The following is a 22,115-nucleotide window of genomic DNA, read 5'->3' on the forward strand; positions in this document are numbered from 1 at the left end:
CTCTCTCGACCTGTGACTCGAAAGGAGCACGTAGCACGTAGTCTGCGCGGCGCTGCAGTCGTTATGCTTCATTACGGTCGCCCTCCGTCGGCAGACGTAGCGGCGCCGCCATCCTGCTTGGAGCCGTACCACTCATCCCTCCCCCTTTTCCTCCTCACCCACCCCCACCCCTCTCCACCTCTCCACGCCGTCTCCTGCCATTAGGCCGCCCGTCCGTGGAGGCCTGACCCGGGCCGAATTGAATTATTTAATCCCGTAATTTCGCCGAGCTAGACAATAACTCTCTCCCCCTGCGTTTGTCTCGCGCTAACCTCCCTCCTGTCTTCCGTCTCCATTTGTTACGAAGCGAGAGCTCGCAGTCCATCCTCGACTAATTCTCAATCGACCGCTTGCCGATTTGTAATTTATTCATGGCAGTCCGTGATTGGACAAAGCCTCCTTCTTTCCTTACCTGAGCGACCCTCAACGACTTCGCTTCTGGCGGAGAGCGCTGGCACCTTTCGTTAAAATTCGTGCACGTCTTTCAGAAAATTTTCGCTCATACGTGTCCTTGTGTTGTAGTGAGAGCAACCGGGAAACATGCTGCGAATTCCTGCCGCGAACTAAGTAATGGATAAATTTATTAGAACTTCAGTACAGAAGTAGGCTTACTATTGGAAAGCAGGTTGTTAAATCGTTTATATGAATTCAGTAGTCACGGCTATAGAAGATTTTTTTCCGTATCCTACAAATTCAGTGTTCCAGTGACAAAATTTAGTAACTTTACAGTTAATTAATATCTAAATCGTACATGTTGATCGAGCTAATGTAATGTTGCTATAGGAAAATTGTTAACGCCAGAACTGTTAGCTGTAAAACATAGACTATTTCTTGGAAACTGCAAGAAAACTTACTTCCATATATCAGTGAAAGCTAAATTTATAGCATTTGTAGATTTGAAGAAAGCTTTAAGAGTAGGGAATGGAACGCACTTTTGGAAACCCTGGAAGTGTAACAGGTGATCAACAGGTATCCGTTCGAAAGCTGTACTGTCTAGTGTCGGCATGCCAATCAGGCAAATTCACGATCAGCTTTGATGTAATCATCCCTTTGACGCACCAAGTTGAAGATACCAGTTTCGGAAAACATATTGTCCTACTGTGTGAAGAAGTCCGTATCTGCCTGCTGCACATCCTCTTCCGACAGGAATCTTCGAAACTTCAAGGTCTCTTTTAAGACCCGGAGACATGACAATCATGTGGAAAGGTGACAGGACTACAGGACGGATGATCAGTGTCTCCTACTGGAATTGTTGTAACTTCAGTGTTACGACACTTCCAATATGTGGGAGGAATCGCAACCAACATGGAATTTGGAACACTATTCCACAACGGTGGTTTTCGGCCTACGTTTTGCGCCATACACATTATTCTTTTCCGACGAATGTCTGCCGGTGTTTATACTTAACCAAAACAGTGCGTCGGTCCTTTTAGAGGCAGTTGACAATAACGTCGCTATAGTTCACGTTGTCACATTTACGGCAAGAAAATTAGAAAGACACGAATGCCGCACTAATTCCTTGCATAGATGTCGGTTCTTATTGTCCACAGCGGAGTCACGCTACGTCGCTATACCCTGCAACAACACCTTGAAAACCAAACTTTTCGATCGCTCCTTCAAAAATTTTATGCTATAAATTCTTTTCTCAGAGTATTTGCCTGGAGTGAAATGTTGTTTTGGAGTAGGACATAGAGGAAAAGCGGGTAAGAAGAGAATGGAAGCTATTGAAACGTGGTACTACAAAATAATACTGAAAACCAGCTGAGTATGTCGAATAGCTGATAAGGAGGTACTGATTGTAACTCGGCAGTAAAGAAATCTATGTCACAACTTGATAAAAGAAAGGATCGATTTATAAGGCATGTTTTGAGGAATAAGGAATCGTTAATTTGGTAGGGGTGTTACGCATAGAGGGTAAAAATTGTGGGGAGGACAAGACTTGAGTACACTATGTCGGGGCTCTTAGCTCTCCAGCGTAAGAGCGATGCACCACAGGTGGCCTACGGCAAAAGTCACAGGGGCTACAACGGCGAACATTACCACTGCTGAAACTTCGTGGCAGATTAAAACTGTGTGCCCGACCGAGACTCGAACTCGGGACCTTTGCCTTTCGCGGGCAAGTGCTCTACCATCTGAGCTACAGAAGCACGACTCACGCCCGGCCCTCGCAGCTTTACTTCTGCCAGTATCTCGTCTCCTACCTTCCAAACTTTACAGAAGCTCTCCTGCGAACCTTGCAGAACTAGCACTCCTGAAAGAAAGGATACTGCGGAGACATGGCTTAGCCACAGCCTGACGGTGGAGCACTTGCCCGCGAAAGGCAAAGGTCCCGAGTTCGAGTCTCGGTCGGGCACACAGTTTTAATCTGCCAGGAAGTTTCATATCAGCGCACACTCCGCTGCAGAGTGAAAATCTCATTCTGGAAACATCCCCCAGGCTGTGACTAAGCCATGTCTCCGCAGTATCCTTTCTTTCAGGGGTGCTACTTCTGCAAGGTTCGCAGGAGAGCTTCTGTATAGTTTGGAACGTAGGAGACGAGATACTGGCAGAAGTACTGTGAGGACCGGGCGTGAGTCGTGCTTCGGTAGCTCAGATGGTAGAGCACTTGCCCGCGAAAGGCAAAGGTCCCAAGTTCGATTCTCGGTCGGGCACACAGTTTTAATCTGCCAGGAAGTTTCATATCAGCGCACACTCCGCTGCAGAGTGAAAATCTCATTCTGGATTACCACTGCTGTTCTGGGCGCTCGCCTTGCCGGTAGTCGATAGCGTCATCGCTCTAACAGGGCTCAGTCAGCGTGGATCTACTCATTTCCGCAAGACCACGTGTTCGAAAATAGGTCTTATCGTATCCTGGTGCCACAAAGGTATTTAGGTTGATGGGCAGCTATAGCTAGTGACTTCTCGATGGACATGCTCTCTGGTCTTTACGCCGACCGCATCGCGGATGCTAAATCAGAAGATCTCCTGGAATCCTCCCACGATCTGTTGTCCGATGCCAGTCGAACTGCCTGGAATCCTCGCCTCCGAAGCTACGTGGGACCGCCAATTGTCGCCTTTGAGCTACATCGAGACTTGGTCCTTCCAGCGCGCACCACAGGGGCTTTGATATGTTGGCCTGACACAGTGTTATATAATTAGAGGCTATCAGTTCCTCAAAACAAGAACTTTGACTTTAACGATTCAGTGGCTGACTCTACCGGGCTAACGTATCTCACTCACATCTTACAGAGACATAATTCGGAACTGTTCCTTATGTTGGGTTATTACGCTCCGAAGAAGGATAACTGACGTTTATGTTCACTTCAGTAAACTGCCAGACGTAATTGTGGACAGGTCGATGTGTTGCGTAGTCACGCTCTGAACAAGAATAATGGGAGTTTACCTTAACTTCAGTAAACTGTCTTGTCTGCCCGGGCTTTAGTAACTCTACGTCGACCACATTCCAGTGAAACTATGTGACAGCAGTTAGGTAGAGATAAAGCAACTTTGATATCACAGACTAGCGTGAAGAGCTGAACCGAACCGGATCCTAGGCTGAATATCACACTAACAATAGATCAATCAGTTAAAAAGTAATCATTCAGAAGTTTTATGAAACAGATAACTATCATCCTCGATTTCAAATGGAGTATTAAAAAGTTTACTTACACTAGGACGTCTGGATAAATGCAGTGGAAATTTCTGTAATATGAAACACAGATAGCCGGCCACGTTGGCCGAGAGGTTCTACGCGCTGCAGTCCGGAACCTCGCGACTGCTACTATCGCAGGTTCAAATCCTGCCTTGGCATGGATGTGTGTGATGTCCTTAGGTTAGTTAGGTTTAAATATTTCTATTTTCTAGGGGACTGATGACCCCAGATGTTGTCCCATAGTACTCACAGCCATTTGAACCATTTGTAACAGAGATATAATTGTTATTCCATGTACTTCTAAATAGAGCTTTTTTATGGTCTGGTTGAGCATTCCGGTTTGCTTAACCACGTAACTCGTGTATGTAACAGTTTGCAGACCATTTCCTCCTATAATATTTTTGGAGCGTGGGCAACATAAAGCCAGTATGCATGTATATACAGAACGTCGTGCTCCATTTATGGGATATTGTCTTTTACAGCCTGTTAGTATATTATGTTAGCTTAAACTTCCTAAAAATTCTGAATGACTAACAGACTAAGAACTGTAGCAGAGAGAGAAGGGGAATGGGCGGAGAGCGAAGAGAGAGGAAAGCATCGAATAGGGACATTTAAGGCTAAGCCAAATCCAACTACTTAAAATATGACATAAAAAAATCTACGCTCATTCTTTTATTCCTTTCCACGTGCGATCACCATTTCCAGAATGTAGAACGCTATCAGAATGTAGCAACCCTCTTGGCGTTGGTATTTTGCACCCGAAAAATCCTGCGCTGTGCGAAGTTGCTACAGTAGAGGGCATATGAGCTCCGACCGAGCAGCACACGTCTCCGTTAGCTGGAAGGATGCCCATTTTTGCATGCTGGTCTTGCAGTGGGGGGACTCGCACCCTGAGACGAGTGAGTCGTCTCCAAACAGGGTAGGCAGATAGTTTCCTGCGACTAGCTACTCCTTTGCAGGGATATGCAGCGGCAGCTTACTGTTCCACCTAGTGATGCGGTTAGAGTCTGGTGTTCCCTCGAGAGGCTAGATACTAGCGAGGAAGCTTTTCCTAGATTTCAATCGGCTGAGCAAAGCTTGGTGGTCCGGCAGTGGGTCGCATAATTAATGTGATTTGCCTCCTCCACATTGGCACTGTCCCATCTGATAGTGGGCGAGCAATTCTAACAATCGGCGAGCGTTTATCGACTACAGTTGGTTTCAAACATTCCCACGACAGTCGGCATAAAAGTTTTCTGGGTGTGGTACCGCGTCATAATGTATAAAACTACTGCTGCTGGAGAAAAACCAACGTTTCGGCCACGGTTGCAGCGGCCTTCTTCTGGGTCCACAGGTGCGTTCAGTCTAAGCAGTATCCCTTAAATTTTGTTATTACTGTTCACTGTGCATACCATTACATTATAATTTTAAAAAGATAGTTCGTTTCGTTGGTCACTTAAGGAAGAAGGAGAGGGAATTTTATTTTAATAGCTTATTGCGGTGGAGGGAGAACGCGACCTCTGTTGTCTGTAGGCTCTTGTGTTATGTGCCATGATTGGTGGTCACCGTCGAATGAGAAGTTGGCTGCTGTTTACCAAATGCTGGACGTCGGCCGCGAGGCGGCAGTTACTCGCTGGCAGTGTTCCTGCCTCGTGTTGAGAGTGCGGACTGTTGGGCTCTGATTGCTGAATGAAACGAACTATCTTTTTAAAATTATGACGTAATGGCATGCGTAGTGCACAGTAACAACAAAATATATGGGACACTGCATACCCTGAACGTACCAGTAGACCGAGAAGAAGGCCGCTGCAACCGTGACCGAAACGTTGGTTTTTCTCCAGCAGCAGTAGTATTATACATTATGATGAGGTACCACACCCAAAAAACTTGTATGTCGACTGACTCTGGCCGCGAAAGCCTACGCAATTATATCCCCACGATATTCGGACAGCCTTACTGTCTGCAGTGTCGATCTGCTTCATGTGAGCAGATGCGCTCCCTACAACTGAGGTGTCCTCTACACCTGACACACACAAAGCAAGGGTAGAGATCCTCGCACTTTCCAGGTGGTGACTGTGAGCAGCCACAGAATGTTGTTCCTTCCAATGACCTCCAGGCTGGTGTTATGGAAGCGTTTCTTGAATAAATGACACGCAGATATACAAATACTGGGCAATGTTGAAATCGTTTACCTCATCATTCGACGTCAAATTCACACTCGGCTTCTCTAAACCATAATAGAATCCCCATGAGACTTGAGTCTCATGGGGATTAGGCCTTAAATGATCGTCTTCATACTAAAGGCAAAATATATCCTAAGATAACGTTAACTTTTCTTCTACCTCTTGCCTTGGGTAGACATTGCTTTATAGATTATAAACTTGGAGTTTTCTGAATGAATTGACCATTTGTGTAAATATTAAGAAGCACTAGAGTGATCACACTCCCTTAAGAGAGGTCGCTCATATGTATACGCATTCTGATTTTCTTACACTGGAGGAAAACTGGGAATACCGGCCGCTGGTGGCCGTGCGGTTCTGGCGCTACAGTCTGGAACCGCGCGACCGCTACGGTCGCAGGTTCGAATCCTGCCTCGGGCATGGATGTGTGTGTGTTGTCCTTAGGTTAGTTAGGTTTAAGTAGTTCTAAGTTCTAGGGGACTTATGACCTCAGCAGTTGAGTCCCATAGTGCTCAGAGCCATTTGAACCATTTGAAAACTGGGAATCTTTTATTCTGCAGAAGAGTGCCTATGAGGAATGTTAATTGGTTACAAATGGTGAGCTGGTAAACTTTCTTCAGCACTTCTCTGTGGCTGATAGTGTCGTAAGCAGTTGTAAAGTCGACAAAGGCTATGCTAATTATCTTGCCCTGTTCGAAAAGTTCAATATCTGACTGTAGCATGGTCTCCCAGGTAGAAAATTAGAGTGTCGAAGAATGAAATTTCCTTAGATTCTGTTAATTCGGTTAAAGGTAAGACATACGAAGATCTTGAGACTTTGACACAGTAGTGATATTGTAAGAAAGCTTTTGCGGTCGCTTTTCTCCTTATCAGGCTTAAACAATGCAACAGTTCAGGCTTTCTCCCAGAGTATGGGAACACAGAGCTTAGCTACGCACTCATTCATCAAGCATTTCAAATCGCAACAGCAGTTCCCAGTTTATTCAAAGAAATGGGCTGTCGGAGGAGATGGTTCATATCCAGGGGTTCGTTCCAGTTGTTCATGTGTACTCCGACCACATAATTTTTAATATAAAAAATACTGACAGTACAAAATGTACCGATTAGCAAAAAAAAAATAATTAAACGGTCGTCAGCCCAAAAGGGCAATGAATATCCAGAATTTTAAGAATGCTAAAGGCAAAAATATTAAGCAAACAATCACTGGCGTGGCAACAGAAAGTTGTCACACTTTTCCACAACATAACCATTCACGAGGAAATAAATGAAAGCACCGAGTCTTCAATTACATTTTTTGAAAAACTGAATCTTGAAAGTAAAGTTAAATGAAGTTGCTAGTCAAATGAATGATTGACTGTAACTGAATTTTTGTTACGAACGAAAATGACTTTCAGTAACCTCAGTAAAATTTGGACTGAAACTGGTTATTAACAAACAAACAAAACTGCCTGTAAATAGTTAATCAGTTTTCACACTTTTGCGACACTTTGTGATTGCATGGAAAGGAAATGGACTCAGCTTGGCAATAATGTCTGAGAACAATAACAACGCAGCTGCCCTACAAGTTTTAACTACTGTAGCTTATCATTCAAGAAAATTATAAAAGTTTGTGAAAGAAGTGCCTCTTGGTAATGCCTGTACAATATTAGTAATGCTCTGTCACTTAACAGTCTTACGATGTTGTAGCTGTGCGTACGACGGAGAATGTAGCCGACGACAATGCTGAACTGCTACTGTTGTTGCTGTTTGCGAACAACGAATCGTTTCCAGAGCAACGGATAGTTACGAGACAGCCATTAGTTAGAATTGCAGCTTCCTCCGCCTATCGACCTCGACCGTGCTCTCAGTATTCGCGGGTTAACGAAGTAGGTGCGCCTACACTGGTGCGATCATACAGTAACTGCACAGTAACTTCCACACTCTTTCATGACTCAAGCTGGTCTGCTTCCTCTCTGACCGCGGCGCAACACAGACTTGGCATACGCAAAGATAACGGCACAGCTACTGCCATTTCGCCGTTACTATCGATACATTTAAGTTCCCTTGGCTATTACCCAGAAATTTACAGTATTTATATTATAATTACTATCAGTTATATACGTTCAGAAATAAATGCACTATTATATCCATTACATAGTAAATGCAGTTTCTGTAATAAAGCTTGCAGATTCAGAATTAGCACTACAGGACAAGTTATCAATGGGTACTAAACGACGAAAAATTTTGGATGATGCAAAAGTAATCACTTACATTTTATTTGCATTTTCAGCTTTACATGTGCCCCGCATTCCACGAGCTTTTTTCCTGAAGGGAAACTGAGTCAGGGAATGTCCGAAGAAATACAAATGAAAATGCAGTTGCGCAAATGCATTCAGTTTTGTCTGCATAAATGTGGTTATTCACTCATTAACCTTCTCATTAATTATAATTTTGTGAGGGGGCATAGTTAGCATGACTCAAAACATCTTAGTGTACAGAAACATATTTTAAACAATAAAATTACGCCTTTCAAAAAAGAAATGAAATTTCCATATCAGCACTGAACGAGAAAACGTAAGTAAGATACTTAAAGGTCTCAAAGGAATGAGTAAAATGATAGGAAACAAGATCAGAAATCACTAGTTACAAGATTTATTTTACATAGTTTTTCGTAAATATCATAATCATATACCAAAAAAATGGCTCTGAGCACTATGGGACTTAACATCTCAGGTCATTAGTCCCCTACAACTTAGAACTACTTAAACCTAACTAACCTAAGGACATCACACACATCCATGCCCGAGGCAGGATTTGAACCTTCGACCGTAGCGGTCGCGCGATTCCTGACTGAAGCGCCTAGAACCGCTCGAGTCACCAGATAATCATTTACAGATTGTACTTCTCATTATGAGTGTTCATGTTTTTCAAGCCAGCGTCGAGATAAGCCTTAAATGTTTACAATAAAGCTTTACACTGGTTGTGCTGAAAAGAAAACCGTCGCGTACCACACGCGTATTTACAAAGGACGCCTCAGCGTTCTAAACGCCCGCAGCGGCTCAGTCCAGACATGGCATTGTTGCGTGTGCCAAAGCGACACACTTGATCTCTTTGTTTGTGCAGTGACTTTCCAGAACGTCCAACTGTCTCGCATTCTTTGAAAACTCACTCCCGAGTAATCTCAAGGCGTCCTTATATTTCCATCACAGTGGATAACTCAACGCTGTCCACATTCACACGCAAACACAGACGTAAATCTCATACATTGTCAGAGTGCATCGGTATTCACTTACATAATACATGGTATAAAAGAATTTTTACAACATATTATTTACAATATTACGAATGATACACATACCAGAGTGACGTTCACACACATTGGTCATGGCCTGGGTTTTTGTTTCATTTTTGTTGCCTTCAGAACATCTACTCTGTAAGCTAAATTTCTCGTTATACTTTCTGTAAATTCGTTGATGAGCGGCTGCACCAAGAAAGAAGTTTGGAACATAATTTGAAAATTACAATAATAATTAAGCTTTTACTGGAAATCCTTTCTCAGAGTAATCTGTTCTTGACTGATACAATTCCAAGTCAACAATGTTACGTACTCCTAACAGCTTGCCAGACTTAGGAAAAGCTAAAAAGTAAGCATCAGTGTGAGGTATACTGAGAATCCTAAATAATCCATTATAAATGAATTTAAATTTTGAAATCTCATTATCAATCTCGCTCGATTTCTCGTTTGCTTTATCGTGAACGAAGTCGTCAATTACAATTTCGCGTCATGGCACCGCACACATGCCTCGACTTTCTCTTTCATTACCTCTCGTAATCGTTCTTTCTTCACCTCAATGTCAATACTAACTCGGGGAGGTAAATCAGTTATCTCTTCCACCAACTCTTAGCCTAATGGTCTAATCGGATTTCCTCCGGAGTGAATCCTGTTGATTCGTGCGTCGAAGCATTCACAGTCTTTTTAAAATCGTATGTATGTTTGCCCCATGCCCTGTGATTGTGGTGACAATACGTTCGGCAAAGCCGCCCCAGCTCACGTATGTATCGTTCAGCTGGATTTCCGGCCGGACTGTAGACTGAGATGGGTATCACTTAAACCGCATACCTTCCATACCTTCATTCCATAATTTGGAAGTAAACTGTACGCCTTTCTCGGACAAAATCGCTTTTGGTTTGCCGATATCCACAAAGTAATCGTTTGCAAGTTTGTTAAAAACCACTTTAGCTGTTGCCTTTCTTATTGGATATAACTTAATGAGCTTCGAGAAGGCTTCCAGCACTATTAACATATACACATGTGTATGCTCTGCATAGGATCACTATTTATCCAGTTGGTCACTTTCACCGTTGGTCGCTTTCGTCCTCTGACACTTACCGAAAGTCTTTGTCCTATCTGTTGTTCTCTTTAACATGTTGTTAAAATTCACAACTTCAGCAATTTTCTCTGAACATTTACTTGGTCTGTAATGACCATAGGCTAAGTGAGAATAGTCTACTATTTAGGTGATGTACCTGGTGGCCAACACACCCACCAAATGTCGCTATCCTCATATTTGCGTAAATACGAGATATTGTTGTACATCCTGTAATACTTTCTCAACTTTTCTCCGGCTTCATTCTTTTCGTCCTACATAGTCTTCACTATTTTCAAGCATTCGTCGTCGCTTTCATGACGATGCATATTTTCACTAATATTATTATCTTCCTTCGTCGTTCTACATCTTGAAATTAGTACAATTTCTTTCCCATAACAGGTCCACACGAAGGCCATTCCAGAAAAATTCAATAGCGATTTATCAGGTGGTTTTTTAATTTTCTGTTCTTGGACATTCTTAATTTCTATCTGCCTCTTCTGCGGATGCTGAAGCCGTTTTGGCCCAACGCTGTAACCTTCTTATCCATTTCTTCGATTAACGAACCTTGTATTAGCAACAATTCACTCTGAAATCACGTAAATTTTGTTCGGAAAGATGGCTATCATCTTCCAAACTGTTTGGAGAAATGTGCTTTGTTTCTGCTTCCAATTCTTCTCGAGCACACAACAAATACCACTCCCGTTTGACTGTATGACTTCAGCCTTAATCTCATAAATGTTGTAATTTACGAGGCTTTCACTTGGTCGTACCCGATCATCATAGGCAAACTCGTCTTGCCCACGTTCAGAAATTTCGTCTAGGTTTCCTTTAGGGCCAGCGTCGTAGGGGTTGGCTATTTCAGTTGCTACAACAATTTGAACAAGCGTGCCACTTCGGTACAGAGCTTACAGTTTCTTCATAAACGCTAATTTCATGATGGTTAAGAAGCATCAAATATTGTCCGCTCTCCCCATTAGTATATCTCTCATACCATCCTCTGTAATTATTCAGTTCGCCGGCCGGTGTGGCCGTGCGGTTCTAGGCGCTTCAGTCTGGAACCGCGTGACCGCTACGGTCGCAGGTTCGAATCCTGCCTCGGGCATGGATGTGTGTGATGTCCTTAGGTTAGTTAGGTTTAACTAGTTCTAAGTTCTATGGGACTGATGACCACAGATGTTAAGTTCCATAGTGCTCAGAGCCATTTGAACCATTTGAATCTTCAGTTCGTCGTATATCCGACCGAACTGACATAGCCACATCTTCTCGCGTTCCGCGTTGTCCTATGCGATAACAGAAGATTTATCCGATATCGACTTCTTTAATTCCGCCGGCCAATCACACTGCATTGGAGCCGGCGGTACCGCTGTTGCTTTAATAGTGGCAGCCTCTTCCTTAATGACCGGTACTCTATTTTTATCTCCCGGGTTCGATTCCCGGCGGGGTCAGGGATTTTCTCTGCCTCGTGATGACTAGGTGTTGTGTGGTGTCCTTAGGTTAGTTAGGTTTAAGTAGTTCTAAGTTCTAGGGGACTGATGACCATAGATGTTAAGTCCCACAGTGCTCAGAGTCATTCTATTTTTATCTTTATTACGGACAGTGATCGCTTTTGTCGAATGCCGTTTCAAATTCAGTTACTGCTGGCGCGAATACGTTACTCGTTCTGTGTTCTTGCACATTGTCCCATTGCCGATTTATCCTATCGAATCTGTCATGGTGACGTTGCCTAGGCTTTCTTCTGGACCGCCAATGTCTTCCCACGCTCGGTGTGCCCCAAACCGGCACAGCTAATTGTTTCTCTGATTAAGAACGTTGGGCCCATTTGTATCTGTCTGCCGCAATTGCTGATTTTGCTCCTGCCTACTAACATTCTGCTGAGAATCACGAACCACATTCACTTGATACTGGCTCTTCCGTTTCTACTGTTATTGCTGTAGTAGTGTCAGTTATTATTACCATGGTGGTGGTTACCATTATTGCCATGGTTAGTGGTATTATGGTTGTTGCTATTGTTACTATTATTTTTTTCTAAAAACGCAATAATTGATCTGTAACTATTACCTACGTATCTCTTGTAATCATCTGGAAGCTTCCTCCACAACTTTCAGAAAATCTCTGAGTCCGTCGATCACGCAAATATTCTAATTTGCGGATCGAATTTTCGCCATATTCTTTCATCGAGCCGCGCGAGTTTGCATCGTAGGATTTTGATGCGACCTACACTGTACTGCTTCTGATCTGACCAATTTTTTTCAAGAACGCATGCTTAAATTCTTGGAACCTCAAGTTCACAACATCGCTAGCCCCTTCAGCAAAGCCTACGACGTTTAAAGACCGGTTACTTATGACAAATAAATTTTTTACACTAGATTTTCATGGACACAGGAACTAGTCCTTGGGAATTAATGACCTAAAATTTAAATCTCAAATTTAGCAAGTCTTCCAAAATGACCTGGGATCTAAACCTTTTAAAATCACAAGACAGATGACCAATACTGAACCAAGACAAATTACTACACACAATTTTAGATACTGGCTGTAAATGACTTACTGTAGGTTAACAAGCCAATTTTCATTAAGCGCTTTTACGTCGGTGAGACGAGTAAAGATAATTTCAGTTTGAAATCAGTAACCACATTGAGCAACACGATAACTGTCGGTTCCCTTAAAATGTAATACTTAAGTTGGTGCTTTAGTCTTTAACGTCAGTCAACTGTTACTTCCTTTTAAAATTTAACCACTTAAGTTTGAGCTTTTCTCTTGAAAATGATGAAACAAGAATACGTGATCACTTACAGTAGCTTGAGCGGAGAGCTCCCGGGGATAGAAATTATGTTACCATTCTGTTGCTGTCAGCATAGAAACTGGCAGCAGTAAACATAAGCCATCAGCTGATAACGTTAAACAATACCACACTCAGAACGTTTCGATTCTTACATGTAAACCTTTTTGCTTCTAGAACAAAAAATGGTTCAAATGGCTCTGAGCACTATGGCACTTAACATCTATGGTCATCAGTCCCCTAGAACTTAGAACTACTTAAACCTAACTAACCTAAGGACATCACACAACACCCAGTCATCACGAGGCAGAGAAAATCCCTGACCCCGCCGGGAATCGAACCCGGGAACCCGGGCGCGGGAAGCGAGAACGCTACCGCACGACCACGAGCTGCGGACCTTCTAGAACACATCACAAACAGACACATTAATCCACACGGCTAAATGACAGCATCCGCCACACTTGTCAAACCACGAGTAAACATAATTTTCAGCAAGCAGTTAATGTGGTGGATCGAAGTAGAACACAGTAATAGCTCAAACACTCGTCGTGCACGCCCCTTCGAACACAGGCACCTCGCTGGCCCGCTTTCCCCGCTCTCCGGTACATCAAAACAACTGCCGAATACCGACCGCCTAGGTGCGGCTGCGTCCATCGCACGAGGTTCCGTCACACCTTTTTACAGGGAAAGTCTGCTGTTGTCGGCCCGCAGCTCGTTCTCCAAGCGCACGGACTTTTACCATACTCAGAACGAGAACGACCTCTGACTTTAGCCTCATCGATATAACTACACCTCCGACTGACAGGTCCAATCGATACACAAGTATCAGCTACGACATGTAGCAGTAAACAAATATGAAAATGACTGATATGCCATTTTTATGCAGTGAAGTTGACGGCAAAGGCAGAGATGCTCCATGATTGCATGCACAAATATTTCGGAACAGCAGTACTCGGCAACAATTTAACGTCTGCTCCAACTGATAGACAGAACGGATAGTTGCAAGTAGATACCGCATTTTCGGCTTGTAGCAGCGTGCATGCATGCCTCAGAACACATTTTTCTGTACATGGGTACTGTGCGATGATGAAACATGTACTGTATATATGGTGGTCATTCTGAATACAGTATCATTTATTCTATTTTTCTGCCCGGTGCTAGATGTCACAATCGAATGTCAGCCATCCAATCTAATGTGAGCTGGATGGCTGGATGACATTCCGGCACATCTCCACTCATTCTTATGTTTTCGTGATAATTACATACCGGTGTTTCATACTATGTTGGTGCCGTCCGCTTTAGGATTGATCGTTTGCCTCTGAAGAGGATGTCTTGGAATATTTCTAAGAAGAAACGTCCACCACCCCTCGACAAGTGTCATAAGCGTTGGGCCCATGTCATGAAAATGTATGAAACGTTGTCTATGAAGAGGAGCAGAAAGTCTATGAACCAATACTGTGCAATTCGCGCGAATATATCTGCAGTGCTATATGCTCCAACCACAATCCATGACTTTGGTGCTACTTGCCGATTAATGCGCTTTCAATCGAGATGGCATTGTAACTTCAACAACGCCTAGTTTTTGATAGATCAAGACTCGCATGCACAAGCAGTTAGCAGTGATCAACACATGTCTAGTGTGAACGTGCGAGACAGAATGCTTTGCGATCGAATTATTGGGCTATATTAAAAATGCTAACCAGAGTAAAAAAGCATTGACAAACATCATTTTTCCTAGAGCTGTTCTTCGCACCCTACTGGAGGAGGTGCCACTAACAGTTCATCAGATAATGTTGCTTGAAAACGAAGGTGTTCCGGTTCGGTTTGGTGCAGATGTGTTGCTTCACCTGGGATCCATATACTCAAATCCGGGGACTACCACGATCACTGTATTTCATGACTCACGTTAAGTCTGAGTTGCTCGCACAGGTTCACGCGCGGTGCGCTAGCTGATGAGACAGAAAGTTGTACGCGACCCAGATCTAATCTCCGCGGTGAGTGAACGGCGATTGGCTGATACAATGGCCAGCTTACGTGTGGATTTTAGGCCGTTTTCTAGACTTATCTAGACCAGGGGTTAACTGTTCTCCAATACCCGCCTCGTAAAATACGAAACAATTACAATATGTTAACCTGCACCCGCGCGGTTAGCCGTGCCTGTTAGAGCCCCGTTTGGGGGTAAGGGAGGTGTGCCGTCACTGCATCGAATTCGCTCGCGGTTTAACGGCGAGAGTCGCTCTACCGGCCAGACTGTGTGTGGCTTGTAGGCGGTTTTCCTCATTCACCGTGGCTGCTACCTATGTCCCGCCTCACTTATACAATTCGCAAACATTTCGAAAACTTTCGCTCACTTTCACACTATCTACGCTACACGGAGACACTTGGGGTACACGTATTTCATCCTGAGGGACAACGGTGCGGCGACAGGAATGCCATCCGTCCACCTCTTAAATTAACCATCCCGACCCTGCGTCCGTGCAGGACAAAGGTACAAGAAAATGATGATGATACAGACAGAATTTACACAATTCACACACGCCTTCCCTACGTTAAATGATGACTGCTATGATATTGTGGACGTTGGGCCACAAGATTAAAATAAATAAACCTCCCAAATGACGAATGTAGGCCGCCCTGTTCATCGGGATGAGCGCTAGGAAAGAGATTACGTAAACTATGGTTTACGCTACGCTACATCAGAGACGGACCTTGCCGCACGAATCTATTCCTTAACGAAGTTTGAAAAACCAACCACTCTCCATATCCGAACCATTCTGTACCTCTAACGCCCCACAGTGCCCAAATCATGAGTTTCCGATCATGAGTTCCGTATTCAAAAATAATCAATTAACTGCCTGCTCAACTTACTAAACGTTCGGTATCCGTAGTCTGTGTGTCAAATTTACGCGCATGACTGTTGGGTTGCACAACTAATGTTCATACCAGACACAATCTGAAAAACTTTTCAAGTCCCAGTTCTCACATTTCAGTGCCCCTAGTGCTCAAAAAATTGTTTTCTCTCTCGAATAACCAGTTTACCGTCTTGCGCAATATACTAAGTGCTGTCGGTCTTTCTTTACATACTCTAGGTCTCAAAGAATTTAGAAATTGAGTGTAGTCAAATATTATCTCTCTACATACACAGACGTTTATAGCACAAGGTGGGCCACAGCTACTCGCTTAGTTAGAAATTCATTCTAAAAATGTGATGCTAGTTGAAACGCCCCGCTTAACCCGCAGTACATAGCAGATAGTATAAATTGTGGAAAGGGGCCACAATAAGGGGCTGTCTGTCACACTCAAACATACAACTTTCTTATTTGATCAAAGAGTACAAGAGCCAAAAAAAATTTTTTTTCAACACGCAGCTTTAATCTTTAGGACTTAATTACCGGCTGAAAGCCACTTTAATTTATAAACGGCTGAAGGCCAATAACTTAAAACGCAAGCACAATCAAAATTTTAAAAGGCAAGCCTTATCTTAAAGCAGTTCTTTAGTTAGGCTGAGGAAAACAAGATAAATTCAAATCGGCTGAAGGCCTAACACTTAAAACATTAATTTTTTTTTAAATACCACAGGCCTCACGTGAAACAGTTCTTTAATTTAGGCTGAAGGCCTTAAGAACAAACAACCCAAACTCAAAATCAGCTGAAAGCCCAAGACTTAAAAATTCAACAACATTACAATTTTTAAAATGCCAAAGGGCTTACCTGAAACAGTACTTTAAACTAGGCTGAAGGCCTTAAGAGCAAAACAACTCTGATTTAAAACAAAAATCGGTTTGAAGCCATAAAGGTACAAACAACAAGAACAAATTAAAAAAAAATAGGGCAGTACACCCAAAAGCGCTCAGATGTCCGAGGGTCGGCCTGGAATTCAAACTCTAACGCTCGCTTGGGTGAGAGAGGCAGTCGGCCCAACCATTTTCAATCCGATAAGAACCCAACCGACAGACAGCCAACAGACCAATGATCAAGATCAGTTCCGCTGCACACTTGCACCAAAACTCAAAAGGTGCTAACAGCGGAGACTGGAACAACAACCAGAACGGATCACAGACAACCCATTAGCTGTGGACGACGCAAACACACGTCGTCTAATCAGACGATCGACCAAACGGCCAAGTAAGGTCGTTGCCACTCAAACGTGTGTGTCGGTAATCGTCGGGCGAGTGATGGCTATCCGCGCCTCCCTGGCGATGCATGCCGCACTGGTGCTACGTTGTGAGTGCACCAACCGACCAACTGCTGCACATGAGCACGCAGACGGCACTAAAATAACTGGGCAGTCGACAAGCTACACTCAATTTCACAAACACTTAGACGAAGAACGCGACCAATGCTAAAGGAAATGACTCTGCATTCACAAGGACGAACCACGAGTTGAGACACACACACCGCCAACCCATAAGCGATCGGCGAGCAAATACACTTCGTCCGGTAGGACTACTAACCGACGATCAACCAAGACCGTCCCCACTCAAGCTATGTGTGCCGGCAACGGTCGGGCGAGTCATGGCTATCCGAACCTCACTGCCGCTCCAACCCGACCGCACTTCTGCCGCGTCCCAACTGTCCGACTGCCAGGTTCGAAATCCACTGCAGGCGCGTTCCACCTGACTTCACGACACACGACGACAGGAGAGTAATAGCAGTGCTGCAAAGATAATACGGCAGGGCTTATATTGATAAGCGCTGCTGCCGACGCTCACGGGCAGACAAATCAGCAACTCAGTGACACCAGTAACTGAAACTAACATGACGAGGTGGCAGTACGGTTCAAATGGCTCTGAGCACTATGGGACTTAACATCTGAGGTCATCAGTCCCCTAGAACTTAGAACTACTTAAACCTAAACCAACCGAAGGACATCACGCACATCCATGTCCGAGGCAGGATTCGAACCTGCAACCGTAGCGGTCGCGCGGTTCCAGACTGAAGCGCCTTTAACCGCTTGGCCTCACCGGCCGGCAGGTGGCAGTACAGTAAAAACAGGATGTTAAATAAGAGTTGGCACGTACACGAGCCACGCACGGCTCACAAGTACATATTTAATTCTTTGAACTGCAACAATTGCAACACTTAAATTTTATGTTTACGAAGTTTTAAAGATGATATCTGGCAAATGGAGTCCGCTATTCTCAACAGGCTGCTTTAATGGAACTCGGAAGTTCCATTCAACTCTTTCCAGCATATCGTTGGGTATGCTGGCGAATGCTTGACGAACGTTGAAACTTCCTGGCAGATTAAAACTGTGTGCCGGACCGAGACTCGAACTCGGGACTTTTCCTTTCGCGGGCAAGTGCTCTACCAGCTGAGCTACCCAAGCACGACTCACGCCCCGTCCGCACAGCTTTACTTCTGCCAGTACCTCGTCTCCTACACTCCAAACTTTACAGAAGCTCTCCTGCGAACCTTGCAGAACTAGCACTCCTGAAAGAAAGGATATTGCGGAGACATGGCTTAGCCACAGCCTGGGGGATGTTTCCAGAATGAGATTTTCACTCTGCAGCGGAGTGTGCGCTGATATGAAACTTCCTGGCAGATTAAAACTGTGTGCCGGACCGAGACTCGAACTCGGGACCTTTGCCTTTCGCGGGCAAGTGCTATACCAACGTTGTTCTTCAGGTGAATCAGGGTTCTAGGACGATCGTCATAAACGAGTCCATATACCCCCATAAAAATAGTCGCAGAGGGCTAAATGAGGTGACGAGGCATCCTGTGAAGTGTCGCCGCAAAACAGTCGTTCACACACGCGGTGTCGGTGACGTGGAACAGTCCAGCCGGAAACGTACATCTCCCACATCCATCTCGTTGAGCTTTGGCAGGAAAAAGTCCTGAATTACGTGTGCCTAAGAGTCAGAAGTCACCGCAACTTCTGACGACTTGTTGAGTCCATACAACGTCGAGGTGCTGCACTACGTGGGGCAAAAGGGACCCCGACACGATATTAAGTGATATCACATGACTTTTGTCAGAGCCGGCCGCAGTGGTCTTGCGGTTCTAGGCGCTGCAGTCCGGAACCGTTGGACTGCTACGGTCGCAGGTTCGAATCCTGCCTCGGGCATGGATGTGTGTGATGTCCTAGGTTAGTTAGGTTTAAGTAATTCTAAGTTCTAGGAGACTGATGACCTAAGATGTTAAGTCCCATAGTGCTCAGAACCATTTTTGACTTTTGTCACCTTAGTGTAATAACAAACCACATAAAGGAGTTACACTTACCAAAAACACTTAACCAGAATGTCAGTACCAAAACACTTAACCACAACGGCAGTAAAACATCTTTCCTCACTATAATTTTCACAGGCATAGTGTTCTGTAACTTGCTGGCAGTTCTAATCTTCGTCCATACAATGCTTCCCATACTCGGATGAGGTCCTACAATTTGTTTTTACATATTATTACGTCTCAGGAACACTCTGTCACTGTGCCTACGCCTACGCTTTCGTTGTAAATATTACATATAGCTCACCGACTACATCTGTAATGCACTGCGGGAACGACTGGAGTAGGAATGAAAGAGAAACAAAGAAAAGAATCGACAATGACAGTGAGCATGTTTGTCTGGCTCTTTGGTAAGGGCGCTCCGCCCTGTAGAAACCTATTTCGTTTTCCCCGCGGGGGGGGGGGGGGGGCGAGTCACTGGAATAAGCTCTCCGCTTTTCCAGCGGGAGGGAAATCAGAAGTGAAGTGAACGGGGGCGGAGCATTTCTGAGACGACAGATGGCAATATGAGGCCGCGCGCAGGTACGGCTGAATACGGCCGGAGCGCTGTGTAGAGCGGTTGTAATTCTAAAGCTGCAAGAGGGGGAGGGGGAGGGGGGGGGAGCATTTCGGCACACGGCATTTCCCTCAGCTTTCGCAGCATGCAGTAACAAATATTGCTTTTCACGATGCGTTTCACAGTTATGCCTAAAACCAAGAACGAAAAGCTCCTACCATTCATCTGTTTTCATTCCCTGTGTAACATCCGTAAAACACTGAAATGTTTCTCTAAAGACCACTTCTCATCATTTTGGATTTCACGAGTAGAGCTTTACAAGCAGAGAACATAAAACACCACCCGTTTCTTTCTAATTCTCCTTATCGCCATTGCATTTTGCCTTAGGTAATATTGGCTTTTCGTTTCTTCCTATCTGTATGAATATGTTTGCTTACTTCATTTCGCAGTCATCATGTACTCTTCCATTACGATGGGTAGTCATAACGTTTTCAGTATTCTGTCGATAAAAGAAATTATGTAATTCATTTCTTGTTTGTGGGAATTACATGAGTTTAGTGACGGCATTCAGTGAAATCCCGGGCCTCATTAACGTAGCACTCCATTACAGAAGCAGAAATATTATGGTGGGCCCATTGATAAAGCAGAATACAGTATGATACTTCATTTTCCACATTTGAAGAGAAACAAGGGTGGAGCACTGAGTCATCAAAGGGCACAGTAATGAGATGGCGCAGACGCTTCCATAGTGTGGTCCAACAAGTTCAAATGTTAAAGAACAGAAGTGACACACGATGGAGATCCAAAATCACAAGAGAGATAGAGACAGGCTCGAAACGGGTGTATCACAGTCGAAGACTTTTTTATATAGGCTTCTGACTGGTTTGGTGGGACCCGCAAAGAATTCCTCTCTGTGTCAACCTTTTCATCTCCGAGTGGCAACTTACGTCCTCAATTGTTTGCTGAAGTGTGCCAATCTCTGTCTGCCCCTACAGGTTTTATCCTCTAACCTCCCTCTAGTACCATGGAGGTTACTCCCTGATGTGTTAACAGATGTCCGGTCAACCTGTCCCTTCTCGTTGTCAGTGTTAGTAGAATTCCTTAACTTGATTTGCTTAGTGATTACCACTTATGATGTTAAGTTCCTCATCTTCCTCATTTCTGCTACTTCTCATTACTTTCGTCTTTCTTCCATTTACTCTCAGTACAAATCCTGTTCTCACTAGACCATTCCATGCAACAGTTCCTGTAATTCTTATTCACTTTCACTGACGATAGCAACGTCATCAGCGAATCTTCAAAAATTGGTTCAAATGGCTCTGAGCACTATGGGACTTAACATCTGTGGTCGTCAGTCCCCTAGAACTTAGAACTACTTAAACCTAACTAACCTAAGGACATCACACACATCCATGCCCGAGGCAGGATTCGAACCTGCGACCGTAGCAGTCGCGCGGTTCCGGACTGAGCGCCTAGAACCGCTAGACCACCACGGCCGGCAGCGAATCTTAATATTGATATACTTTCTCCATTAATTTTAATCCCACTCTTGAATCTTTCTCTTATTTCTGACGTTGCTTCTTCGCCGTATAGATTGAACAGCAGCACCGAAAAACTACATCGCTGGCTTACATCTTTTTTAGTCCGTGCACGTCTTGTAATAAATGAAAATCATGGGCCAATTTTCAACATCTTGCACCAGATTTTGATGTGATGATAATGGCCGTCACTTCCGGTCCGCAACTGCTCACTCTTATTCAAAAAGCCCACCACGATGAGGTATAAATTGGTCTGGCCAATCCAGAAGACTTCTTTAGTGCCCTAACCACCATGGTCGAGTGCTGTGTCTATCGCTATAACACCGAAAGAAAGTATTCATCTCCGCCGAGAAAGGCGAATCGGGCAAGATGATGCTGACAAAGGAACCTCCGCATCGCACCCCCCTCAGATTTAGCTATAAGTTGGCACAGTCGATAGGCCTTGAAACACTGAACACAGATCAATCGAGAAAACAGGAAGAAGTTGGGTGGAACTATGAAGTAAAAGAAGCAAAAATACAAACTGAGTAGTCCATGTGCAAGATATGCCCTATCAAGGAGAGTGTGACTTCAGGAGCGCCGTGGTCCCGTGGTTAGCGTGAGCAGCTGTGGAACAAAAGGTCCTTGATTCAAATCTTCGCTCGAGTGAAAATTTTACATTCTTAATTTTCGCAAAGCTATGATCTGTCCATTCGTTCATTGACGTCTCTGTTCATTGTAATAAGTTTACTGTCTGTGTTTTGCGACCGCACCGCAAAACCGAGCGATTGTTATCGAAGTCGCGAGCTAAATTTGCTTGATTGATATTGCCTACGGAATACATCTCACGTATTCAATGCACTTTCATCCATAGTAGCGAACAGTCAACTACCAGCCAGGGATCCTCGTTAGCAGGAATA

Source organism: Schistocerca nitens, chromosome 5 (genome assembly GCF_023898315.1).
Source record: "Schistocerca nitens isolate TAMUIC-IGC-003100 chromosome 5, iqSchNite1.1, whole genome shotgun sequence".
In the NCBI taxonomy this organism is placed as follows: Eukaryota; Metazoa; Arthropoda; class Insecta; order Orthoptera; family Acrididae; genus Schistocerca; species Schistocerca nitens.